Genomic DNA, 27,669 nt, shown 5'->3' with positions numbered 1-27,669 from the left:
GATCCTGAATAATAAAAAAGGCAATCTATCCACTGGATTTTCTTTTAGGTGAGGAAGATCAGCCCTGAGCTAACATCCATTGCCAATCTTCCTCTTTTTGCTGAGGAAGATTGTTCCTGAGCTAACATCTGTGCCCATCTTCCTCTATTTTGCACATGGGATGCCACCACAGCATGGCTTGATGAGCAGTGTGTAGGTCTGTGCCTGGGATCTGAACCTGCAAACCCCGGGCAGCCGAAGCAGAGCATCAGAACTTAACCACTACACCACCGGGCCAGCCTCTATCCACAGGATTTTTATAACAAATGTGGTAAATAACTGAATATGTCTGTTTCTTACAGCAATTTTTGAAATGATAAAGGATATAATAATAAAACTAAACCTAAGGCAAAGACTTCTTTGACATGACCTCGAAAGCAAAATTCACAAAAGAAAATTTGGTAAATTGGACTTCAACAAAATTTCAAACTTTTGCTCTGAGAAAAACCCTGCAAAGAGGATGAAAAGATAAGCTATAGAGTGGGAGAAAATATTTGCAAAAAATATATCCAACAAAGGACTAGTATCCGGAATATTTAAAGAACTCTTAACAGTCAACAGTTAAAATGAAATCCAGTTAGAAAATAGGCAAAAGACATGAACAGATGTTTCAACAAAGAGGAGATATGGATGGCAAATAAGCAAAGAAAAGTTCTTCAATCGCATAAACCATTAAGGAAATGCAAATTAAAACCATGATGAAATATCGCCGCACACCTATTTTAACAGCTAAAGTAAAAAGTAGTGATAACACCAAATGCTGGTGAGGACATGGAGACACTGGATCTCTTACACATTGCTGGAAGGAACGTAAAATGGTACAGCTGCCATAGAAAATAATTTGACAGTTACTTACCAAAGTAGATACGCTCTTACCAAACAACCAGCAATCAGACTCTTGGAGATTTATCCCAGAGAAATGAAAAGTTATATTCATACAAGAACTTGTACACAAATGTTCATAGCAGCTTTATTCATAATAACAACGCAAATGTCCTTCACTGGGTGAATGGCTAAGCAAACTTGAGTACATTTGTGCGAAGTAATACCACTCAGCAATAAAAAGGAAGGAACTATTGATACATGCAACCATTTAGATGGATCTCAAGGGCATCACACTCAGTGAAAAAAGCCAGTCTCAAAAGGTTACATACTGTATGATTCCGTTTATATAACATTCTCAAAACGACAAAAAAAAGGGAGAGAACAGATTTGTGGTTTGCAAGGGACAGGGATGGGATGGGGGTGGGTGGCGGTGACTATAAAGGGATAGCAAGGGGTAGTTCCTGTATAAGGATAAAACAGTTCTATATCCTGATTATGTGGTGGTTGTACAAACCTTTCCATGTTATCAAATTGCATAGAACTACACACACACACATACACACACACGCACAAATGAGCCAATGTGAAAACTGAGTAAGGTTTTTAGTTTAGGTAACATTATTGTACCAATGTTAATCTCCTGGTTTTGATATTATATTACAGTCATAACAGAAGTCACCATTGAGGGAAGCTGGGTGATGGGTTCATGGGATTCTTCGTAACATTTTTGCAACTTCCTATGAATCTAAAGTTATTTCAAAATAAAAAGTTAAAAAAATAAAAGCTAAATCTAAGGGCAATTAGGCCAAAAACCAAGATGATGTGACTTAAGGCCACTGACATGTTGGTAAACCAGCTCTCCAGAAAAAAAATAAAACCCTGATTCTTAGCTTTTGCCAATTTCCATGGCATAAATACTCACACTAATTGGTACTCACACTATCAAGCTACCAATAGGTTCACAACTGGGTTGCACAATTCCTGAATAGACAGCAATCGGCTCTCGGAAGCCAGTAGGAGCCAGCTCCAGCACACCACTGCCTTCTGATAGTTGCATTTGATCCTTGAACCACCTCTATCCATCTCATCTGGAGGAACTTATTAACAATTCATATTCCTGAGCCCCAAGCCAGAACTATTGAAACAGAATCCTGAAGCTTCTATTTATGACAAGGTCCTCAGATTATCTTTATGCTCATTAAAAGTTGAGCACCACTAATAAATGGTAAGCATAGCTCTCCAATGACCTGGCTACATGAAGCATGAAACAGCAGACAGAGCAGAAAACCAGCTTCCCCTCTATTCAAAGGAGTAGGCTGAGCCTTGGAATTTAGCATGAGTTTTTTTCACCAACTAGTACAAGGAGGGAATCAGAGGCTGACTAGTTTATGGGTTGTTGAAACTAAGTTCCTCTTATTGACCTTAAAAAAACAGCCAGCCAGTTATTCCTCCAGCAAAAATGAGTTCATTCGAGATCAACAAAAAATTGCCATGTAGGATCTGCAACCATGGCCAGCCACATGCAAGTTCCAACAACATGGGGAGGAGAAACTGTTTCATGGAGGGTGAGAGGAAGTTGGGAGGGCTAGTGTTAACAAAGAGTCCGTTTGGGGAATCGAGAGTCCCAAGTGTAGTGGCTTTTCATTGGCTGAGTTGTGATAGTCTCTCATTGGCTGAGCTGTACCTGGGGAAGAAGAGGAAGTCTGTCTTCTTCCTGTTGGGCTCTGCCTTGTCATAGGGTGTGAGAGCTCCCCCTTCTGGCCTCCCAACTCCATTTTAAATGAGGTTTCTGTTTATTACTTTTCACACTCTGAATGGCTTAAGTACACAACTACTTTCCACAAATGGCAACTATTTTCCATCACAACTATTTTCCATAAATGGCTCTAACAAGAGTTTCACTGTGCTTTCTACTTAGCCTTCCTAAGAAAAAATAATTATTGTTAAGAACGTTTTTTTAAAAAAGTATCTAACATTTATTTTTTAACACTTGGCCTAATTCAGTGGTTCCCAACTTTGAGTACGCATTGGAATCACTTGAGGAGCTTTAAAAAATACCGATGCCTGCCCCACAGAGATTCTGATTTCATTGATCTGGGATGTAGCTAAGGTATTAGGAGTTTTAAAAACTCTCCAGGTGACTCTAATGTGCGGGAGAACCATTGCCAAATTCTAATGTTTAACAAGTCATTGAATTTGGTTAAGTGCTGTACTCGGTCTATTAAAAAAAATATTCTTTTTGAACAGGTAATACAGTTACAAGTTTCATAAAACAATATTAAAAATCTGTAGTGAGAAGTCTTGATCCCACCTCTGCTCCATTTACCCGACTGCCCTCCCACACATACACCTACACATTTACACAAGAATTTCCTTCCAGAATTTCCTTGTGCAAATCCTGTATACGCAAATACATGTTTGTAATATATTCACATTTGTATAAATAAATTCCAAGGGGACAATATAAGACTATAAATATACAGGCAGATATAATATATCGTATATATAAAAATATACATATAAATATACATGTCTGTAATATATTCATATTTGCATAAATAAATTCTAAGGAGACAAGGCTATACATATAGATACAGATATATAATATATTCTATATATAATATGCATACAGATGTGTGTCTTTACCACCTTATATGGTCTCCTTGGAATGTAATTTTTATAATTAATTGGACAATGTGTGTATATTCGCTCTTACATGAATTTGGTTCACCAACCCATAGCCAGGCCCAGATATTTACTCAGTCCCAGAGACACAAATTGCAATCACAGTGCTGAGAAGATAAGCCTAGAAGTCCAGCAGCAGACGCCATATTAGTGTGTGTGAATGTTAGTGCAAGGGGTGTGTATATGTGTATGTGTGGAGTTTGCTTACCTTAGTTCCTGAATAAGCTGATAAAATTAAGTTTCTGAGCCTGGAAATCAGAGGAACCAAGTCTGCATCATTCATTCATCGGTACAGATGCTTAGAAAATATCTAGGGGGCCTCAGGTCCCTACCTAAGACAGCCCATCAGTTTGATCCACCTGTTTACAACATCTCTCAATAACATTTTCAAAAAATTTCGCGGAGTAAAAATCTATTCTTCCCGCACCCTAAGCAAGAGATATCGGAGGTCAAAGTCTAGCCAATTATTGGCCCCAAACAAGTTTTGTAAAGCCCACATGGTGTTCTTTTTCCTCAGGTTAAAGCCAGCCAGCATTTTCAAAGTTGAGAATTTTCCTATAAAAATACAGGTTTCAGGCTCCAACTTGCCCCACGGAGTTCACACTCGTTCATGGCAACAGGCCGCTGGGCGTGCGTATGGCCGTGCCCTTTAGACAGGCCACGTGCTCCGCAGAGCCCCACCCCTGCCAGCAGCACCATTCACTCAGCGGTGTACACCTGGTCTAACACTCTGGTCGCCTTACCCACCTGACTCCGTGCAGGCCTCTGAGCTTCCTCCATTCCTACTGGGAACTTTCCCTGCACAGTTCACCTTTCACACTGTGGTGTGAAAGCTAGTGGGGCAGCAAGTACCAGGCATGACACTTTTCCCAGTTCTGCACTTTTTCAAATCCATGCCCAGGTCAACATTGACCCCACCAGCCTGCCCCGTGTTCCTCCGTGTTTACAACACCCAAAGGGTCAAATCTCAGTTGCAGTGACAAACTCCAATAGGTGCAGCGGTTTTTAAATGTACTTCGAGGATACTTACTTGTGCCACTCTGGGCTGATTTAACACCAGGCGTTGGCATCTAACGGCCCTTCGTGATTAATACCAGTCATTTGTTCAAAGTTAACAGCCCCGAGTGACAGCCATAGATAAATTAACAACATTAGAAAAACACTAAAGCAAGCATTTAGAGAGTGGATCATTGAAGAATATGATAGTAACATAGATCGGCTCTGCTTACAATACGCTATTAATGAACTTTATATGTTGAAGTCATTTTTACCCAGTACCTTTTTAATTGTCCTGAAGTTGTCCATATTTATCTTGATTAAAAAACAAGCCAACTCCTAGAGACATTAATGGATTTTATGTATTTAGAAGTGAATATTATAAGCAGATGGAGGAAGTGAGTGGGGGTGGGGATGGAAGGCCTGGCATTGTATTTCCATCTGCACAGTTTGTTACAATGAATCCAAGGTGTTGAGTAATGGGCTGCTATAAATTAGAGGACTGTTTACCTCATAAGGGCTGCCAAAGAAATGTAGCCAAATTTGGGCTTGGCTGTCCTCTATTTATGCCTGTGCCTCATTAGAGTTACTCTGTGAAGTAAATACGGCCCCAGACTATTGCCTTAAACCCTGCTCCTGGTGTTGCAAGGCCATGTGTGAGGAGGTCGAGTTTAAATCCTTATTGGACTTTGTTGTTTTAGCATGAATATTTAAACTTCTCCTGTGAGGGAAAACAGAGTAGAGGGCTCATTTCTGAAGAGCAAATGCTTTGTTCCATTCCTTTGGGATAAACAATATCACTTAGAAAGTTATAGGTCTGGGAGGGACCTCACCCCCACATTTTATGGGTGAGGAAATTGTGACCCAAGGGGTTAGACATACTGAGCCTGAGAGGTGGGGTGTCAGGGCCATGTTTAAGGGTCACACTCCCAGTACCTAATGGGTCTCTTGTCTCTGGCTCTTCCCACACTCTCCCACTACATAGGAAGAAGGCAGAGGCAGAATTAACTTCATGGCAACCATTTGGGAGTTACCTAATACAGAAAGACAAGACAATAAAACATGGTTTTTATGACCAGTTTTGTGGCTGGGCACATTCTCCCTGCAGTACATCTCCTTCCCAAGGGGAGCAACCAGGTCAACATGGATGCGTTCCACAGCGTATTTAGTGTGACTCTCTGATCAGTTGCTTTTGAGAGCTAGTCCAGGTAACCCCTTGTTTTCTCCCACGACGGATAGGCACCACAGTCTAAGAATAAAGCCCGGCCGCCATTACTAAAGGAGAGAAGGCTCCTCCGATGTCTTGTTCTCAGACTTCAGATGCTGCCCATCGCGTCTTCTATTACTTACTTGCTCGGTGCCGACTTGGAGATGTAAATTCTCGGGGTCTATTTCTGCATCTGCAGCCACAGAATGATGGATTTAACTTGGGAGATCTTTGTGGTGACTGAGCTCTCCCAGTCGGGGGACCACCCATGAACAGCGATGGCAGCTGTAGTGGGAACAGGGCAGTGAAAGCAAGGTCACTTGGCAGCGGGCGGAGGAGAATCTTGACCAAGGCCACGCAGCGCGACAGCGGCCGGCTGGGACCACCAGGCCTCCGGGGCACTTCACATGGCGCTCGGACAGAGGTCCCCGGACTTTGTGTGCACAGTTCCTCTCAGTGTCAGGGAGCAGTGGAGAATCGGAGGAAAAAGGCAGCTGGAAAGTCAGAGACCCACTTCCGACTCTCGTCTGTGCCTCTCTGCAGTGGGAACTCGGACATATCTCTGTATCTCTCAGTAAAGTGAGTGGGCTGCACAAGACAATGGGTCAGCACTCTCCAGGACCCTCCAGCAAACTCAGAGACCCACAGGCGCATGAAGCAGGCTGGAGGGAGACAACCAGGTGAGGCTGCTTAAGAAGGCAGCCAAGCTGAGCTCTCACTTAGCTACCCGCCTTCTGAAGCACTAGAGGGCATGACAGAAATGTCCACAGAAAACACTTTCAGGCTCACGTGGAGCACCAGCGTGTGACTCTCCCATGAGGCCCTGTGATGGTGAAGGAAGGAAAGGAGTGTTGGTTGTGAGGCCGTGGGCAGAACGGGAGATGGGGCGTTCCTCTCATCTCTGCATCCCTCTCGCTGTGTCGACCCCCCAGCACGGGGAGGAGGAACTGCAACAGAGCCAGTAAGTGACTGTGCAAGGAGCAGGCCTGAAGACCCGCAGGGGGCCACATCTTCCTGAGACCTTTGCCAACCCAACTGTTATGGAACCAAGTGGGCTCGCCTCCCAGTGAGTTAAATAAGACTACCACCAGTGGAAGTTGTCTCACAAGGTAAAGTGTATTAGCAGCAAATAGGAGGCCATGAGGAATCATTCCCAAAGTCATGGCGTCCCCGAACAAAGGGAAGCAGGAACTTTTATTTGGTTGGGAATGAAAATTCAAAGGGAGAGGTGGGTATTCGCTTGTACAGGCTCAGTTGGAGAAACTGCTTCCACATAATGAGGCCTAAGCTCCTCCTGGAGAGATCTTTGCATTAAAAAGTTCAGGGACATAGCTCTTGTGGTGAGGTTTGGTCAGTTTGAGGATGGCTGATGGTGACTTCTCCCTTGAGCTTCTCTCTTGGTCAGTTTCAGGATGGCTAGTCATTACATCTCCTTAACACAAAAGGAAAAGAAACAAGGTGGAAAAACAGTTAATTGCTTCCAAACCCACCCTTGAGTTTCTCTAGGCACCTAGTCAGTGACACAACTACAGTCACGCATCACTTAACGACGGGGACAAGTTCTGAGAAGTGCGTCATTAGGTGGTTTTGTCGCTGTGCGAACATCACAGAATGTACTTACACAAATCTAGATGGTATAGCCTAGTACACACCTGGGCCAAATGGGCCTATTGCTCCCAGGCTACAAACCAGTAAAGCTTGTTACTGTACTGAATCCTGTAGGTAATTGTAACACAATGGTATTTGTGTATCTAAACACAGAAAATGTACAGTAAAAATATAGTATAAAAGATAAAAATGGTACATCTGTATAGGGCACTTACCATGAATGGAGCTTGCAGGACCAGAAGTTGCTCTGTGTGAGTCAGTGAGTGAGTGGTGAGTGAATATGAAGGCCTAGGACAACACTGTACACTACTGTAGACTTTATAAACACTGTACACTTAGGCCACACTAAACTTATAAAAAAATATTTTTCAGGCCAGCCCCGTGGCTTAGCGGGCCTGGGTTCGGATCCTGGGCACACACTGACGCACCGCTTGTCCGGCCATGCTGAGGCCGCGTCCCACATACAGCAACTAGAAGGATGTGCAACTATGACATACAACTATCTACTGGGGCTTTGGGGGAAAAAAAAAGGAGGAGGATTGGCAGTAGATGTTAGCTCAGGGCTGATCTTCCTCACACACACACAAAAATTTTTCTTTCTTAAATAACAAATAAACCTTATCTTATTGTGACTTTTTTACATTATAAACTTTTAAATTCTTTTAAACTTTTTGACTCTTTTGTAATAACACAGCGTAAAACACAAACACATTGTATAGCTGTACAAAAATATTTTCGTCTTTTATATCCTTATTCTATAAGCTTTTTCCATTTTTAAAATTTTTTTTCTCTTTAAACTTTTTTGTTAAAAACTAAGACACAAACACACACATTAGCATAGGCCTACACAGAGTCAGGATCATTGATATCACTGTCTTCCACTCCACATCTTGTCCCACTGGAAGGTCTTCGGGGTAATAACATGCATGGAGCTGTCATCTCCCATGACAACAATGCCTTCATCTGGAATGTCTCCTGAAGGCCCTGCCTGAGGCTTTTCTTGAGGAGGTGTCACTCTTTTCAGAAATATTTGCTTAACTTGTTTCTTTTTTCCATCGTGGATTTGATTGTAAGCAGATAATGCATCATGAACATTCCTCTCTATTAATGAAAACCTTTCAGTGTTGGGGTCCATGTTTTCAAACTTTTTAAGGCACTTGTTGAGGTCTTCTAAACCCTCCATTGTGAATTTTCTTGGGGGTTCTTCTTTTTCTTCTTCTTCTGCAGTTTCCTTTTCTCTTGTCTTCTTTAGCTATGCATTCCTAGTCCAGTTCCAAAAATTCCTCATTAGTCAATTCCTCAGGAACCACCTCTAGGAGCTCCTCAATGTCATCCTCATCCACACCCAGGTTAAAGTTCTTTGCCATCTCAACCACAGCCTGTTGATTTTTGCAACCTCCTCATCCTTGGCAAATCCTGTGTACTCATGGACGAACTTCTTGAGTTTCTTCTTCCAGATGCCATTCAAACACTTCTTGGTGACATCACCTCAAGCCGAAGCAAGGTTCTTAATGTGATCAAAGAGGTTGTAATCTTTCCAGAATTGCGTCAGTGTCTTCTTAGTGTCTTCCTCAGTTGCAGCAATAGCTTGGGCAAAGGTAGGCCTTAAATAGTAGGCCTTAAAAACTGCTATAACTCTTTGATCCATTGGTTGGATCAAAGAGGTGGCATTTGGAGGGAGAAATACTGCTTTGATACTGGGATGAAGATCACCAATAGAAGGAGGATGTTTGGGAGCAGTATTAACAATAAGCAAAATCTTGAAAGGTATGTTGTTCTCCAAACAGTACTTTTCTATTTCACTGACATAGAAATTCAGGAGGGCGTCTTGGAAGAGGAGCTGGGCCATCCATGACTTATTGCTCCTGTGGTACACTGGCAGTGTGTTTATTAATATGCTTGAAGGCCCTGGGGTTGTCACTGTGCCAGATCACAAAGGGTTTCAATTTGTAGCCTGCAACGTTGCCCCCAAGCAACTGTTACCCTGTCCTTAAAAGCCTTGAAACCTGGCATTGACTTGGCCTCCTTATGGATGAAAGTCTTTTCAGATATCTGTTTCCAGAATAAGGAGGTTTCATCCACATTGAATATTTTCTCTGGCACATAATTTTCCTCCACATTCAGCTTATCTAGAATTTCCAAAAATTCTTCAGCTGCCTTCACACTAGCACTCACAGACTCACCACTCACTTTCACATTGATTAATATAAGTAACGAAACAATTCTTGAATGGTTTAAACCACCCAGAGCTAGCAGTAAATTCAACATTGTAGTCGGGTCCAATCTTTTCTTTCAGCATTGCAAACAAACTTTTTGCTTTGACCGTCATCGTTATGGTGCTGAAAGGGATATGCTTCTGTGGTTGGTCTTCAATCCAGGTCATTAGCAGTTTCTCCATGTCTAATATAGGCCCTTCTCAAATTTTTGTTAGTCTCGTTATTCAATGAAGCAGATCCTTTAACAGCTTCCGTCACTTTGTTCTTGTTCTTCAAGGTTGTAGCTATGGTGGAATGGGACGTGCCTAACTGGTGAGCAATAACCATCACTGATTTTCCACCTTCATAGTTCTTAATCACTTTTAATTTCATTTCCAGGTCAATCGCTCAACATGGTCTCTTACTGGCAACGTTAGCAGTGGATTTTGTGTGCTTAGGGGCCACGATGAACAAAACAACACAAGATTAAATCAAGCACAAGAGAAAATGATGAACCAGGAGGTGCAGTAAATGTGAGATGTGTGAGGCTGCTACTGACATAACACTGCATACTGTGTTACAGTAAAGCTTTTTTATAAGTAGAAAGAGTACACTCTAAAATAATGATAAAAAGTATATATAGTAAATACATAAACCAGTATAGTAGGCATTTATTATCATTATCAAGTATTATGTACTGTACATAATTGTATGTGCTACATTTTTATATGACTGGCAGCACAGTAGGTTTGTTTACACCAGCATCACCACAAACATGTGAGTCATGCGTCTTACTAAGATATTACAATGGCTATGACATCACTAGGCGATAGGAATTCTTCAACTCCATTATAATCTCATGGGACCATTAGTCTGTCATTGACTGAAACATCGTTATGCAGCACATGACTGTAGACAGACTTGAGTGGAGACACAGGCGCTCCAACACTGGTGAAAATGACAAAAGGGGTGAGACTGGGTGCCTCATATCACCAGGATGTCACAACCCTGACTTAACCTGAATTTTCCAAAGACTCAAGTGCAAACTGATTCCCAGAAGATATAAATTGGGCGGGGATGGGGGAGGTGTGGGACAGAACCTAAAGCAAAATGAAAAAGGGAAAAAATAAAAAAACAAAAAAAACGCAAGAGGTTGAAAAAATTAAATGAATGGACTTCCACACAATGACTGATCAGCACTAAGAAACACACACGTGCAATGCTACGGAAGCCTGTAGACAAAGAATTCCCCAGGCCTCTGGGTGCAAGAGAAGTCCTATCTATATTTAGGCCAAATTAGGGGCTCTGAAGCCCCACTCTGTACTAGCAGGAATTTCTCTTCGCAAATGGTTTCAACGCTCCCTAGGGGTGCCGGTGTTAAAAATCACCCTCTCACCTTGTAATTTTGGTGTTTGTTCATGTATTTCTTGTCTGCTCTCCGACTCCCCTGATAAACTAAATTCTGTGGGCATGTGGATCTCATCTGCTTGTCCCCTGCTCCTGGGCCTATGGAGACAGTGCTGGTCCCTGATAAGCATTTGTGGAATGAATGAATGAAGGAAGGAACAAATGAATGAAGGGTCACTCACATGCTGCTGCCCGAGGCTCCTGCCCCTGCAGCCCCCACACCCACCCCCAGCACTGTTCCTGGTCTCCCTGCTCGGGGCCTCCTGTGGTAGTAAATCCAGGGCTGTGGGGCTCCACTGGCTGGGCTGGGAACAACATAGCCCTTCATGCCAGTGCTGTGCTGGGGACCAGCCCTGCCCCAGAATCCTTGTCTGTGTTGCTAAGTACAATTTCACTGACCAGTCTCTGTAAATTACGTCACTAGGACTGTTATTCCTTCTTATATTCTGGCCTTGGCCAGAGCCACCCTCGACCCATGTGATATTTTCTTATAACCTAAGTGTGGCAGGGATGTCGGTCCTGGTTTTAGTGCCTGTCATTGAAGGAGATCCTGCTGCCTACATATAAAGTGATGGAGACAAATAATGAAGGGGTGCGGGCTTCTCCTGGTTCCACTGGCATCCGAGACCTCACGGAAAATGAGGATGGGGAGAGGTCGTGGCTGACTCCACCCCACAACAGAACCTGAGTCCTAAATCCCTGGTCAAGCCAAAATAAATGTTTTGTTATAGTAAGGCCAGGATTTCTGGACAGAGCAAGTCCTAGCAACTGAAAACAGTCCTCTGAGAGAAACAGTGGCCACTATTACTCAGTGGAACAACAGACAGAACGTGGATGATGCCCGTGTGCTTCAGACACCGGGCCGCCTTAGCTGTGGGAGGATGAGAGGCATGGTTTCCAACCTTCCGTATCACTCGTTTCTGCATTCTTTAATGACCTGGGCCACAGAGAAAATGGCCACACCCCTTTTTGGTAAAAAATCAGAATGAGCGTATCAGAATTCAACCTATAATCAAAACAGTGCCACTAAAACAGTGGGCTGTCCTACTCCTGGCATCTCCAAATGGACCCCCAACATATGGATCCCCTCTTCGCACCTTGCTACTAAATAAGTTGAAAAATAGAACAGAGAGTAAATATGAGGACCAAAATATCATGTTATTATTGATAGAGGCCAGATTGAAGGACATCATTGGGCCTGCTAGCTAAATCCCAGAGTTAACCCAGCTTGCCCACCAATGGTGGACTGGGCAAGCCTTTCCCCCTCCCCGCCCTGCACACTGGTAAGGGTGCATGCTCAGATAAGGCCTAGGCCTGAAGCACTCCAGCTCTCTGCAAATATTATTACTATTGTTGCTGTTCTTGTTGTTTTCATAGTTACTAATCATGTAAAGTCACTTCACCTCTCCAGAGGCAAAGGAGTGGAGGGCCAGCTACCTGATGAAAAATTCCCCTGCCTGGAATTCAAAGGAAGAAACCTCTCCCCCTATACCTGCCCTGTCTGATAGCCTTGGTATGGCATCTTCTTGACTGTCTTTCATTGAGAAGAGCCTTGGTCTTCAAGCATTCCTCTGTACTTGTTTTGTGACCTTGGGCAGCTCACTTAAACTCTCTGGGCATTGGTTTCATCACCTATGGCACTGGAATGAGGGATTTGGGCTAAATGGTCTCCAAGCCTCTTTCAGCTCTAAGTCTAGAGACAGCATGGACTTTTCTCACCTTTGAGACATTCCCATTCAGGCAGCAGAGGAAGAACAACATATGGGGGAACTGGGCATTTTCCCTTACTGCCTTCACTGGACAATGCCAGGGGTGCCTTATCCTCCCCAGGGCTTTGCTCTAAGGCAGACAGGCACTCAGCCCACTCTGCTGATCGAGCATTCTTATCCTGCATTTGGGGAGAGGAGACAATCCTGCTACATCAGCAAGATTTGAGGACACTGACAGGTATAGGATGACAGATCTATTTCTTCCAGCCTCCTGGCATTGCGTCCACCAGGGACGTGAATCTACACTGCCCCCTGTGGGTCAGGGCACCAGGTTTTGTCCCCATGGTCTTCAGAAGCACTGGTTATATGCTGTTACTTTACCCTTGTACCATGAAGACCCTTGTCAGTGACAGCAGCTGAGTTTCCAAACATCTGGATTTTACTTTCCATTCAAACTAAGACCGCTCCTTGTCTAGGAGTCTCAGTTTTAAGAATTGAGGTAATAAGTAACTGGCCACTGAGCCTTGTCCTATTGCTGCTCCTACATAAAATGCCCGCGTGACAACCATTAACAATTATATGCAACATGATGTTAAAACAAGAACATCTCAGCTCCTCTCTGGAATGGATGAATGTGTGTGGGTGTGTGTGTATGTGTGCGTGCGTGTGTGTGTGTGCACGCGCACATGCATGCACACTCTGGAGTTGATTTACTGTTGAGCAGTGAGTGTACATTTGTAGTTCGAGAATGATTTATGGCTGAAAAGTGCATACTGACTTTGTCTTACAAACTGCAAAAAATGAAACTCAACCAAATATTATTCTTTAGTAGAACTATGAAGACTATCAGCTGCCTCTGATTGATTTTAAGATGCAAGAATTTATCAGAATCTGGGAAGTGTGGTTGGAAAAAACCATATATCTATCAAACGGGGCAAGAGTTTCAAATGGTTGGGAAATAACTACATCATCTGAAATGGCTAACTAAACATTTTTAGGAAATTGACTTTTTTCAATGACATGAATGGAAATATGTCTCCAACCTTTGACAAGGTTTCACATAATATTCCAGCTGTTTGGGGAATATTTCACGACTTTCAGCACTGTCCATTTCCACCCAGGTTCAGGTGCTGGGGCTTTCCCTTCTAAACCACCATTGTTCAGCTGGGTGCTCAGGACTCCTCCTCCCTGTTTCAGGGCATATAACAAGTATGCTGGGCCTTTGAAAGGGACAGCGGGAGGGGAGTTTGCCACTCAGGGCAATTTGAAGGGGCTTGACAAAGCCTGGAGGCCTAGGTTGGCATCCTCCACTGGATAATGCCCAGTAGATGTTCAGGCATCTGTTGAAGGAAGGTTCTCACACCGTGGCAACAAGACGGACACGTCTTGGCTCCTCAATGGGAACATTGTACCGTGCTGTGCTCACCTGGGGGGTGAGGAATGGGCTATGAGAGATGGCTCATTTCCTCTGGGCTCCAGGTTCTGCTCACAGACGCTGAGCCCCAGTGTAGATGCTGACTGACCCTGACCCTCCAGCCGTGACAACCCCAGCTAGGGACTCCCGTCCAAGCTTCCCCAATGTCCTTGAGGCCTAAGTCCATATCCCTCGTCCTGCCCACACTCAACACGGGACTACCTCCTTCTGGAATCACAAGGCAGCCTGGCTCCTTCTGGAGTATTTTTCTGGTCTATTGTTACAACTTAAACTTTGCACAGTGCTTTGCTCTGGCCTTCCCTAACTCAATTTAAAAGTTAAAAAAAAAATAAACGTGATCTTTCTCTTTACATTCCCACCATAACAATTCCAATTCTATATGGTGATGTTGATATACATGACTGATTAGAGGACAAGTCACTCACAAGGAAATGAGGGAAAGAAATGCAAAATGATTAAAATCTTAAGAGTATCTCAACACATGCAGACTCATTTGATGTCATGTGCTTCGAATATATTTTACCAATCTATTATTTAGTCTGTGTGTATCATAGTGAATTTTTGTTGTTTCTTTTTTTGATAGATGTTTTCTCTTTTTATAGTTTTTTGTTTTTTATTTTTATTTTTTGTGAGGAGATCGGCCTTGTGCTAACATCTGCCAATCCTCCTATTTTTTTTGCTGAGGAAGACTGGCCCTGGGCTAACATCCATGCCCATCTTCCTCCACTTTATATGGGACGTCGCCACAGCATGGCTTGCCAAGCGCTGCTTCAGTGCGCGCCCAGGATCTGAACCGGCAAACTCCAGGCCACCACAGCGGAGTGCGCTCACTTAACCGCTTGTGCCACTGGGCCGGCCCCTATAGTTTTATTATTTTAGAAGGTAAAGTGTTTACTATTTTTGGAATCAAGTCTACTTTTTCAAGTTTCTTATTGTATGCTTAAGAGGACTTTCCTTTTCCATTTTTAAAAAATTCACTGTGCTACTGAATTTTTAAATTCACCATTTAAATAGAGAAATAGACATTTCTCTGTCACTTAGTCCCTAGAGCTAATCTTTCACTTCAGAAACTAAAAATGCTAGATTCTCACTTTCCCAGCTCCCCTTGCAGCTAGAGTGGTCATGTGACCCAGCCCCGGCCAATGAGAGAAAATAGAGACTATTCTGGGGGTTTCTGGGACAGATTTCCTTCTGTTATAAAAAGAAAGGAGGGGCCAGCCTGGTGGCGTAGCAGTTAAGTGCGCACGCTCCCCTGCTGGCAGCCCGGGTTTGGATCTCGGGGGCGCACCGAGGCACTGCTTGTGAGGCCAGGCTGTGGCAGGGTCCCATATAAAGTGGAGGAAGATGGGCACAGATGTTAGCCCATGGCCAGTCTTCCTCAGCAAAAAGAGGAGGATTGGTATGGATGTTAGCTCAGGGCTGATCTTCCTCACAAAAATAAATAAATAAATTAATTAATTAAAAAAATGAAAAGAAAAAAGAAAGAAAGATATACCAAGGAGTTCCCTCCCGCCAGCCTTGCAGCCTCCTTTCTTCTTGTTTTTGGAAGCAATTCTGTATAAACAGGATGCTTGGAGCTATGGCAGCCATGTTGCTTCCATCAGAGGATATGACTAAAGACAAAAAGTCAACCTGATGAAGACAGCAGGGCCAAAGGATAGAAAGAGCCTGATGACACTGTTGGGCCCCTGAATCAACCTGCAATCCCCTTCCTCCCGAATTCTTATAATATGACATAAGTAAAAACCTTCTTGTGTTAAGCCACTGTGAGTCAGCTATCTTGTGACTTGCAGATAAGAACAACCTAACTGATAGTCTCACTCAGATCTTCTTTCAGTGTGTGTGTGTGTGTGTGTGTGTGTTTATTTAACCCAAATCCATTTAGGATTTGTTTTGTTTTCTGTCATGAAATTTATTTTTTATAAATGATTAATACATTTTTCCATGCACATTTATTCAATGAACACAATTCATAATTTACTTAATGTTTTGAAATGTCATCTTTATCATATATTAAATTCTTATCTGTACTAGAGTCTCATTAAGCCTCAAATTCCTCATTAATAAAATTGTAATAATAATAGTGTTTACCACATAAGGTGGAGAGAGAATGCTTGTAAGTCTCTAAGCCCAGGTCCTGGCACTTAGCGCATGTACAATATGTGGTAGCTCTGATTATTACCCATTACCATCTTATTATTGTATGATTTTTCGCCATAAACTTCTTCATTGGTTTTGTTTTCTTTGTTTTCTGTCTTTGGTTGCATATTCTCATTATAAACTGTTTTTGTTTATTTTTTTATAATTTTATTTATTTATTTATTTTTTCCCTAAAGCCCCAGTAGATAGTTGTATGTCATAGTTGCACATCCTTCTAGTTGCTGTATGTGGGACGCGGCCTCAGCATGGCCAGAGAAGCGGTGCGTCGATGCGCGCCTGGGATCCGAACCCAGGCTGCCAGTAGTGGAGCACGCGCACTTAACCGCTAAACCATGGGGCCGGCCCTAAACTGTTTTTAATTCTAATTGTAGTTAGCTTTATACTTGACAAAATTATGTTTAACTTCTTTTTTTTTTAACTACAAAATCAAGAATGAAATGGTATTATTGAGCCTTTCCTATTTCAGATAAGCACTTTTATTAATTATTAAATTTAGCACTTTTTAAAAACTTCCACAACTACCTATTGCCTACTTTCTCTTCTTATTTGCTATATTTAGTTGGTAAAGTCTAGAATTTCAGGCCCATGTTATTATGATTAAATATTGTTTTTATCTTAAATATCTTCTCTTTAAGAATAATTTTTGACATTTGTATTTAGTTTGAAAATCAGATTAAACAACTTATTCAAACTTGAATTCATGTTTATTTGATGTAAATGTTTATTACCTCCACTCATGCTTTTCTATCAAGATTTTATACAATTTCAAGCCTTCTTTTTGCATCTTCTCTCAGATGGTTGCAGTATATTTTAACTAACTTTCTTCAAGAAAAATACATGGGCTCATCTTATTGATAAGTTCTCCTGCAGAGAACGTCTTGCTGTTGCCTTCATATGAAAATAGAATAAAATTCTTGAATCACAATAGGGAAGGAAAAAGTAGAAGATAAAATCAGCGAGACAATGTAGGCCTCTTTAGCCTTTGGAAAGATCTGGGCTTTTACTGTAAATACCCAGGGAAGTCACTGAAGAGTTTTGAGCTTAGAAATGGAATGCTCTAACTTCCATTTTTAAATGATCATCCTGGCTACCATGATTAAAATGGGCAAGAGACTCTTGTAATAATCCAGGCAAGAGATGAAGATGCTGGCACCAGGGTGGTAGCAGTCGAGTTTCTGGATCTGCTTTGAGGGTAGAGGCAACAGGATTTCCTAATGGATCTGATGTCACACATGAGAGAGGAGAGGAGCTTGAGCAGAGATTTGGGGCCTGAACAACTGAAAGAGTGAAACTTCCATCAACTGAGATGAGGAAGGCTCTAAGTAGAGCAGGTTTTAGGGAAGGGGAACATTAGGAGTTCAGTTTTAGACATGATGAGTTGGAGATGTCTATTAGATATTTAAGTGGAGACAGTGAACAGGTGGCTGGATATATGAGCTCAGAGTTTGGGAGAAAGACCAGGACTGGAGATACACATTTGGAAGTCATCAGCATCTAGATGGTACATAAAACCATGAGCCTAGGTAGATTCTGACAGTATTTTTTGTATAGCCTCCTACACTGAATTCTTATTTTGTTTCAATGCATATTTGAATAAGAATAGAGTTTTGTTTTGTTGTTTTTGAGGCAGTGAGTCTACAAGCAAGAAGAATATTTTATTGGTCTTGCTCCCCTTCACTGCCTACTTTAGAGTCCATTGAGCCCTTTCTCAGATCCACAGGTGGAGCGCAGGGTTATGTACACAGCTCCTGGCCCCATCGAGCAGGTCCTCAGCTAACAGAGTTCTAATTACGGAGATGAGATTTGTCCCTCACCGTTCCTACCTGATACCCTGATGCTGCAAAGTAACCCAATACTTAGAACACACGATGCAGTGCGCACTGCTCCAGGGCCCTCCTCTCCACTTGGAGTATTGTCACCCTCCACGGCCAGGCCCTCCAACCCTCCTTCTTTCCTGCTTCTTTTTCTTTTTTCCTGGAACTCATTTCTTTAAGAATTGCAAAAGGCTAAACCTGTATCGTAAATAGATGCCTCCCCAGGCTCAGCGTGTGGGGAGAGAAGTGAAATATCTCTCTGCCTTTGTTTCAGTGGGAATATTACTCAGGATGAGGTCAAGTCTGACTTAGCCGGGAGGGAAAACCCGGTTGGTTTTTCTCCCTCAGGCCCCATCTACCTCGCTCCACGTTCTGGCATTGGGTTGTTCATCAGGCTTAGTTTTAATCCCCCTCTGTCTTCAAAAACACTTTAGTGGGAAGCTGAAAGAGATCCATAAAGAGCTGCTAGTCAGATGCCATTTTAAGCCATTTCAATTGCAAAATAAAGTCGTAAAGCATACAACTCAGTAAATTTCTAAACTCTGCTCACCAAAGCCATCATGCTAAAGTCAACAGAGAAATTCCAAATGGCTGATAGTAAGTTTCCTCTCTCAGGTTCCTGAACATTTTATAAACTACGTCGTTTATCTCTCCAGCTACAAATAACAACCAACGTTCACTCTTGGGATTTAGCTCACTGTGGGGCAAGTCCATACTCCAATCTCTGAATACACACATCATTTTCCAGTGTAGGCATCCTAAACTGGGAGTAAGACAATAGTTAAGGAGATTTGGTTTGTGCCTCATTATTCCTCTCCCCTCTGCACCTCTCCCTCTGTAATTAGCACTGATGGGGTTCATATGTATCCATATTCAACGTGCCTACAGCACTCACTCCTGTTTATTCCTTCAGAGGCAGGAGAAAGCAGAATGCTCCTCTGTCACCCCTTCCTGGGCTGTGGCTACTAGAAGGAAAGAAAGAAAATCAGCCATATTCACACGTTATGGTCCAGTATGCTGCCCATATAGTACAATTTTCTCTACAGGATACAAACTAAGCCCAATAAATAAAAGATTAATGGGTGAGGAATTCGTGATTAGAGTTCATGCTCAATCCGAGACTTGCCAGAGGTGTTCAGGAATTGTGTGAATGTTGCTAGTGGGCTGCTTAGAACAAAAATCACCATTCTCGAGGATTTATAGTTGAGATATATAGTAACAAAGCAAAATGAAAGCAAGGTCAGGGCAGCACCAAAGGTCGGGGGTAAAACTCAGAGCACAGATGTAAATTTGTCTTCGAGTTGCCAGAGTTGTACTTCTTTTGAAACCCTTTTCTTACTTTTATGACAATGCTTTCCCCTACATGAACTTCAAATACCTCCTGGGAGCCCATAATGATGCCTTGCATACAGAAGTCCTCTAGAAATGGTTGGTGAGCAGAATGCATTTGTAATGTTCTCATTAGCATGTATGTGGTCAAATTTTCTCCATTAATGCCTATGACCCAGGGACAATAACATGTTTGCAATGGGGTTTGGTGAGGTATCAATGGGGTTTTGTTGAAGATGCAGGCTATTGGGTGTTATGTAAGGCATCACTGAAGTGGTTGACCTCAAGTAGAGAAAGAGAAAGGAAAGTGAAGGATGATGACTTCAGAGGATGAAGGAGGAAGCTAAGGAACCAGAGAAGAAAGGAGAAAAGAAGATTTAATAGGGGTAAGGACAAGGTTGACATCAAAGAGAAAGAGACTGTAAGCAAAGAAAGAAAGTTCAGAGCTAGAGACCTCAGAGGTCTTCCAAGTTCCAAGTTACAATGAGATCTTCTGTGAGAAAGGACGCCGTGTGCACCACACACAGGCGAGGACATATAACACCTCCCGAAGTGGTCGACACATACGCCCTGCAGAAGGGCTGTCCAGAAGGGGGCTGGAAGAGGAGATAGAGGTTAGAGGAGGTCAGAACCTTCTGTGGTCAAACTATTACGACAATCATCCAAGGGTGGGTGAAGGTGACTGGGGATGATCATGTAGGAGGTAGGAGAGGATGCTAGCAAAATTAATATCTGCTGTTAGCTTGTATTTGTAAATGTTGAACCAAATTCTTCAGTGAGATCTGCAACAAACCATTAGAAATCCCCAAATCCTCAGCATCTGCGTTTTTAAATCTTTCTTTAAATTAGTTAATATAATAATAATGCAAAATGGAATCTGTTTTTTGGACCCCGTTGGAGGGAAAAAGGAATTCTTAAATTTTATTTATCCTATAAATAAGGAAAAGTAGACACTTATCAAAGAGGTAAAACAGAATAATGGTGAAAAATAACAATTCTACAAAAGAACCTGATGAATAAATGAAAAGCAATAGGATATATTGGAGTATATGAGGAAGCCATTTGGTTTAAAACTAATTCAACCTTGTTTTTCCAGAAAGTCCTGAGGTGGCCTGTTGAACATGCATTGTACATCTGCTTCAAACATTTACAACGTCCCAAAGAGAAGAATGATGCCCTTAAAGATAGGGATGTTGTTTCCCCCGCTATTGGCTTTTTTTTTTTAGGATAAGCATCTCTTCCTAGAAATTTAGGATTAATTACCAACTTGCTGTGCTCATCTTGTGACCACTGGCCTGCTGTGCCAGCCAAGCATCTCATGACAGTAGTAAAAGAGATATTCCTGTCACATGTGATGTATGCTCTTTGTTCCAAGATGGTATATAACCACTCTGTACACCCTACTACTTTGGTGTGCTTCCTTCCTTGGGGAAGGAAGCCCCTGGGCTATAGTCCTCAGACCTGGCTCATAATAAACTCATCCCAATTTTGACTTATAGATTGATTATGAATTATTTGCATCAACAAACCACAAAGAGGGACATATTGTTAGTCTCTGAATCACTACAAATTGTACCTGGAAAAAAGCTATTTTCACAAGAACATACAGAACAAAGGGCCTGGACTTCCTTATGGAAGTGGCACATCACGCCTGTGCGCTACCATGGGGAACCTTGGCCAAATAGCGCTGGCACAACTTCCCACTCTGCCGGTAACCTTTTGCAGGAAGAAGAGCACTATTTCTGCTTGGTGCTGAAACCTATATTTTCCACTCTTTGGCAGAGGTGAGAATGAGAGTGTTTCTCTTTAGCAACAGCCTTAGGCCAGAGACAAGAAGGGTTTGATCTTGTGGACTGTCCTCACACGTGTTTGTTTGATCACTGGTTTATGCTGAGAATCTTTCTTCACCGTCTTGCCCAGCATGGTGGTGCGCACCTGTAGTCCCAGCTACTGGAGAGGCTGGGAGACTGGGACAGTCCTGCACTGGGAAATCAAACTTCCTCTCTAGCCAAGCCTCTCTTAGGCTGGGAATTGCAGAGGGAAACATCATTTTCCACCTAGGCTTTGGTGCGACAACTGGGAAAATGAGACTCAAAGATGCAGAGACAGCAGTGAGAGCAGCCACATCAATGAGTCAGCAAAAACAAGCAATGTATTTTCCCCTGATTCAGAGGATGATCAGTGGACGGAATGCAGAGAAACCAGCCTACTCCTGCTGTGGTCCTCACTCTTCCCTGTGACTTCACTTCCCTCCCCAGAAGGCTGAAGCCATCTCACTTGATCATTTTCTACTTCACTTGTCTCTCTCTCAAAGTCTTTCTATAGCTTCATCACTCTTCCCACCTTGCACCAATCCTTGTCCTTCTAGTCTCTGAGAAACAAGTGCCCCATGTCCTGGCCAATGTTCTTAAATCCATTTCCTCTCATCAACATAACCATCTTTCTTCTCTAACTCTAAATATCTCCAGGGCTTCTATCTCCTAAAAAAAAGTAAAAACCCACCTTCAGGGCTGCTAGATTGTGTGGTAAGGGCCCTCTTCCCTTCTCAGGCTCATATGTGAATGACAGCCTGGGATAATAAAAGATAAATATTTGGTCTTTGGCCCCATTTCTGGTTCCTGGCACACAGCTCCTAAAACTCTTCAATTCTTTGGGATTATAAGGGTGTCTTTTGTATGCTAATGAGATGACTGGTGGCTGAGGGCCCCACATAGCTTCAAGATGGGGGCTGGACACCAGAAAAAACAAGGCATGATTAGAGGGTTGGAATTTTTAACCCCACCCTCTGACCTCCAGGGAGGGGAAAGACACTGGAGATTGAGCTAATCACCAGCGGCCAATGATTTAATCAACCATCTATGTAACTGCCTATGTAATTAAACCTCCATAAAAATCCATAAGTGACAGGGTTCAGAGAGCTTCCAAGTTGGTGGACACACAGATGTGCTGGGAGGGTCGTGCACCTGAAGAGGGTAGGGAAGCTCCGTGCCCCTTTGCCCGTGGCTGGCCCTATGCATCCTTTCCATTTGGCTTATATTCTTGTATTCAAACTCCATTTGAGTTGTGTTCTTTATAACAAACCAGTAATAATAAGTAAAGCATTTTCCTGAGTTCTATGAGCAGATCTAGGAAATTATCAAACCTCAAGAGGGGATCATGGGAACCCTTGATTTATAGCCAGTTGGTCAGAGGTACAGGTGGCAACCTGGGACTTGTGACTGGCATCTGAAGTGAGGGCAGTCTTGTGGGACTGACCCCTTATACCTGTGGAGTTTGGCACTAGGTAGTTAGTGTCAGAATTGAATTGGATTGTAGGACACCCAATTGATGTCCAGAGAGTTGGAGAACTGGTTGTTGGTGTGGAAAAATCCCACACACATTTGGTATCAGAAGTGTTGTGGGTAAAAACAGCTCAGAGGGCCTCTCTGCTGCAATCCTCTTCTCCAATCCTCCCTGTTCCAGCTAAAAAAATCTCAATTATGGCCCTTCCTCTTGGGACTTGATCTCAGCCCAGAAACTTGTATCCTTTCCTGTGGCCTGACTCTGATTTGGGAATCACCTGACTGACTTGAGAGCTTGACTTCCATTTCTGACTGCTTAACCCTCAATTTTGATCTCTCTGTTTCTAATAACTTCTAATTAACCCGCATGTCAAAGAGCAATAAGAAGTACCTCATATGTTTGACATGACACCAGGTGACTCACCAGGAAGAACAATCTTTTCTTTCTTTCTTTTTTTTTGTGAGGAAGATCAGCCCTGAGCTAACATCCATGCTAATCCTCCTCATTTTGCTGAGGAAGACCCGCTCTGAGCTAACATCTATTGCCAATCCTCCTCCTTTTTTTCCCCAAAGCCCCAGTGGATAGTTGTATGTCATAGTTGCGCATCCTTCTAGTTGCTGTATGTGGGACGCGGCCTCAGCATGGCCGGAGAAGCGGTGCGTCGGTGCGCGCCTGGGATCCGAACCCGGGCCGCCAGTAGTGGAGCAGGCGCACTTAACTGCTAAGTCACGGGGCCGACTCCAAGAACAACCTTTTCTTAAGACATATGCCTGTTACCTCACCTCACTTCTCCTTTCTTCTAGTCCAATTAGATATGCTCATCCTCTAGTCCAATGCCTCCAAACACTGATCACCTTTCGAAGAGAGACTATTCTATTTCTTCTGCTATGTTACCATCATATAACACCATGGATATTTGGAGAATTATTAAACTTGATTTATATTTAAATCACCACTCAAATTGGTTTACTGTAGTTATTATGGACTTAAATCCTCCATTAAAAAAAAAATCTTTCACTCAACTCATCTCCTCTCCAGCTATCATCCTTTTTTTCTCCTCCTCTTCTCATTCCAACTTCTCAATATATTGTCTACACTATCTCCAGTTCCTCACTTCTCAAACCATTCTCAATACATTCTAATGGCTTCCATCCCCGTCACTCCCCAAAACAGCTCTTCCTATGGTCATCAAGGACCTCTTTGACACTATAAGCAATAAACTTTTCTCAATCCTTAATTTTACTTAATTTCTGAGCAGTGTTTGAAAATTTCCATCATTCCTTTCTTCTTGAAACACTCTCTTGGCTTCCTGGATATTCTCCTGGTTCTTCTCTGTCTCCTTTGAAGAATCATGCTCCTCTATTCAGTCAATAAATGTTGGAGTTCTTCAGAACTAGTTCTTCTTTTCTCACCCTATACTCTCTTCCCAGACAATATCAGCCATGCCTGTGGCTTCAGTTATCACCTGTAAGTAGATGACTAACACATTTAACATACAGTGCTAGGCCATAACTAACATTAACACATTTGGACGTCTCCTCTGAGCTCCAATCCCATATTTCCATATACCTGCTTGATGTAGCCTCATGGATGTCTCAAAATCCCCTCAGACCCAATGTATGCAAAAGTGAATTCATTGTTGTGTCAGTCAGCATCTTGGCAGAAAAGAAATGGCATCTTCCAATGGAGATAAATTAAGAAGAATTTAACAACAAAAAAAATTAATAAAGACTATTTACCAAGATTCAGGCAGACTAAAAGAAAACCAACAAGGGACACTGAGCTGGGGGAATAAATACTCTGACATCACTCTCCTCCTGCCCTGTGACCTCCTGATCACTGGCAAACCTCAACTAGAAACCAGAAAACATGGGAGCCTGTTGAGGCAGTCATATAGGTTAGCCTCCTGAGGCTCAGATCAGGGTGGAAAGGGAACAGAACTGGAGAGACAAATGAATAATATTCAGCATGATGATCTTCCCACAAAAACAAGTTCTCTTCCAACATTCCCTACTCAGGGAATGGTACCACCATTTATCAGTCATTCAAACCAGAAACCTAGAATTTTCTTGACACTCCCTCTTCTCTATCTTCCATATCCAAGCCATCATGTGTCCTAGTAGGACTTCTAAGAACAATCCAGCCTCAACTATTTCAAAACACACTACTTCAGATTACACGTACCTTTCTTTCATAGCACCCATTATAGTTGTAATATTGCATTACTTACATGATTATTTTACTGGCATCTTTTTTCTTCTCTAACCTATAAACTCCATGTTGATAGAGTCTATGATTATTTTTGCTCGCCATCGTTTCTCCAGTCTCTTGCCACAGTCCCTGGTATGGAGTAGGTACTGAATAATATTTGTTCATGGTAGAGCTTGCCGAGATATATAAATCACACAGTTGCATTCTATCATCAGAGGAGAGAGCTGGAACCCAGAGATGTTAAGCAACTTGTCCAAGAATTCAAAGTAAGTTATTAAAAAACAATAGTATTACCACTAACTTTCCAAGTGTTAGGTCCTGTCTAAGGGTTTTACAAATGTGGCAGGAGTAACTCTCAGAGCACAAACTCTGACATACAAGAAATACACATTTCTCTATTTTCTTTAAGTCAAATAAAATTCAAATTTGAGTCCTGCTACCACTGGGCTGGTAGAAAATTCAGTCATTTTGGGATCTTTCACTCTTCCAAGAATTGCAACAGAATCAAGGTTTGTGCAACATTACTTTGTGATAGGAAGGACTTCTAGTCTCCAGTTCATCCTAACCGTGCTGAAACCCTCATTGTCTGAGTCTACAGTGATTTGTTGAGTTTTGGAGGCTTTCTGCTTCTGTGCCACCTGAGGGTGAAGTGTAGGAATCTGAGCCTGGGCTGGTAGCCACAGAACCTCAGGCCCAGCCTCCATAAGCATCCTGAGAAGAGCTCCCTTATTCCCCACTATGTCTTGGCGTCTTAGGAGGAGGTCTGTGACTTTGTGCCCTTACCCGACCTGGCTTCTGTCCTCTCTTTTTCTTGTAGGAACAAACTGATAATCTCTCCCTTCCACTCTCCCTCTCTCCTGGTATCCCTCAACAGGAATTCTTTAGTGAAATTTCAGCAATGAGCTCAGAATTTAGTAAAACAAGCTGGGAAGGAAAGTGGCTTAAAGGCAATTCTGCTATAATTGAAATCTTTTTCCAAAGCTAAGAAGCATAAAAGAGCTGTTTCCTTTGGTGGAATGAATGTAGGGGAGGGAAAACCGGAGGAAAACCAAAAACACCTGTGGTTCTCAAAAAGCATACTGCCACACGAGTATTATTTCATTAAACCTCACAACAAACTTGAGACTTAATTACTATAGTCCCCAATTTTCAGATGAAAAACGGAAACCAAGAAGCCTTAAATACTTATGCAAAGAAACCCAGCTGGTAGGTGGCCAAGAACTGATTCAGGTTCAAAATCTGACTAACCTCAAACCTGTACTCTTTCTACTGTGCTAGCTTTGGGGAGATGACGAGGAAGGGAAGACCAGGATAAGACACGGTATTATCACAACCTGGAGGCATGAGCCAGCAACCCACTGTGAGAGGGAACAAACAGGTTTCTCACCTGGGGTGGAGAGTCTCAACAGGAATTTCTCCGGTGGAGAGAAAAGGACAGCAGAAAAAAAGTTCACTTGAGGAACAGAAACAAAAAGTCTGAATTATCAAATGGAGAAATTTAAACAAGAAGGTGCTCTTGGATTTTCCATCATGAGCCATTCAACTTGCTCCAAAAGGCAAATGTTTTACAGGAGTACTTGTGGGCTGGGATTCTTTTTTAATGGATTCCAAATGAGAACCCTGTCCTCTTTGTGGGACAATCTCTTGTTTTAATGCCAAAGTTTTACTGTTTGATGGAGGAAATGTTGTCAAAATATGGTTCCCATTCCATAGTCATCAGAAAACACATGGGAGGGATATATAGACTTCCTGCGCGCGCTCACACACACACACACACACACGAATAACTTTCCTAAATAATTTGATGATGACATTTGGAATTGATCTCATACATATTAAACCCTCTGAAAAGTCCATGTCTATGAAGAAAGGCTTTAAATATTAAGCTATGTTGCCTACAAAGGTCAAATACACCCTCTTGTGGTAAAATGGCATATTTTATTTCCAGATGATTTCTACCATAGAGCTCACGACCTGATTGTTTGAAGAATAATGAGTACTTTAGAAGAAACAATGAAACTTATAATGCATTTTTTAAAATATCAATGACATCCTTCTTATGGTCCTCTATAATCTCCAATTTTCAGGTGGAAAAACTGAGACTCAGAGCCTTGCATAACTTGTCCAAAGTAACCCAACTAAGGAGTAGAAAAGTGAAGGGAAACAAAGACTTTGAACGTCCTGCTTCTCTATTACAACAGATGCATCACTAGAAACTGATTTCCAGTGATTATGAGCATTAAGGCTGGAGATCTGATGCCAAAAGGTTAATGCAATCATGGAACTGAGTGACCCGTCCTGACCCAGGATATGGTCAGCTGCCCAGGATGCAAGTACTCTTATTTTGTTATTTGGTTTTCCAACTAATATTTGCTGTTCATCAGTCAATCTCTCATGGAGCCAGCCTAGCAACATGTTTTGAGTGCCTGATATCTGCTGGGCTGTCCTCAGAGCTAGTGATACAGTGCTGACCAAGATGGACAAGACTCCTGGCCTCAGGACGATTACATTCTACATGCTGTATTGGTTTTCTGTCACTACACAAAAAATTACCACAAACTTAGCAGTTTAAAACAACATCCATTTAGAGCATACAGTTCTCTAGGTCAGAAGTCTGGACAGAATTGGCCAGAGTCCCTGTTTACGGCCAAAATCAAGGTCTCAGACATCTGTGCTCTTATCTGGAGGGAAGAAGCCACTTCCAAGTTCCTTCAGGTTGTTGGCAAAATTTAGCTCCTAGGGCTGTAGGACTCAGGCGCTGCCTGCT

The sequence above is a fragment of the Ceratotherium simum genome, chromosome 16, assembly GCF_057802395.1.
Source record: "Ceratotherium simum simum isolate JZ-2026a chromosome 16, ASM5780239v1, whole genome shotgun sequence".
NCBI classification, from domain to species: domain Eukaryota; kingdom Metazoa; phylum Chordata; class Mammalia; order Perissodactyla; family Rhinocerotidae; genus Ceratotherium; species Ceratotherium simum.
Note: the sequence above shows the minus strand (reverse complement) of the source record.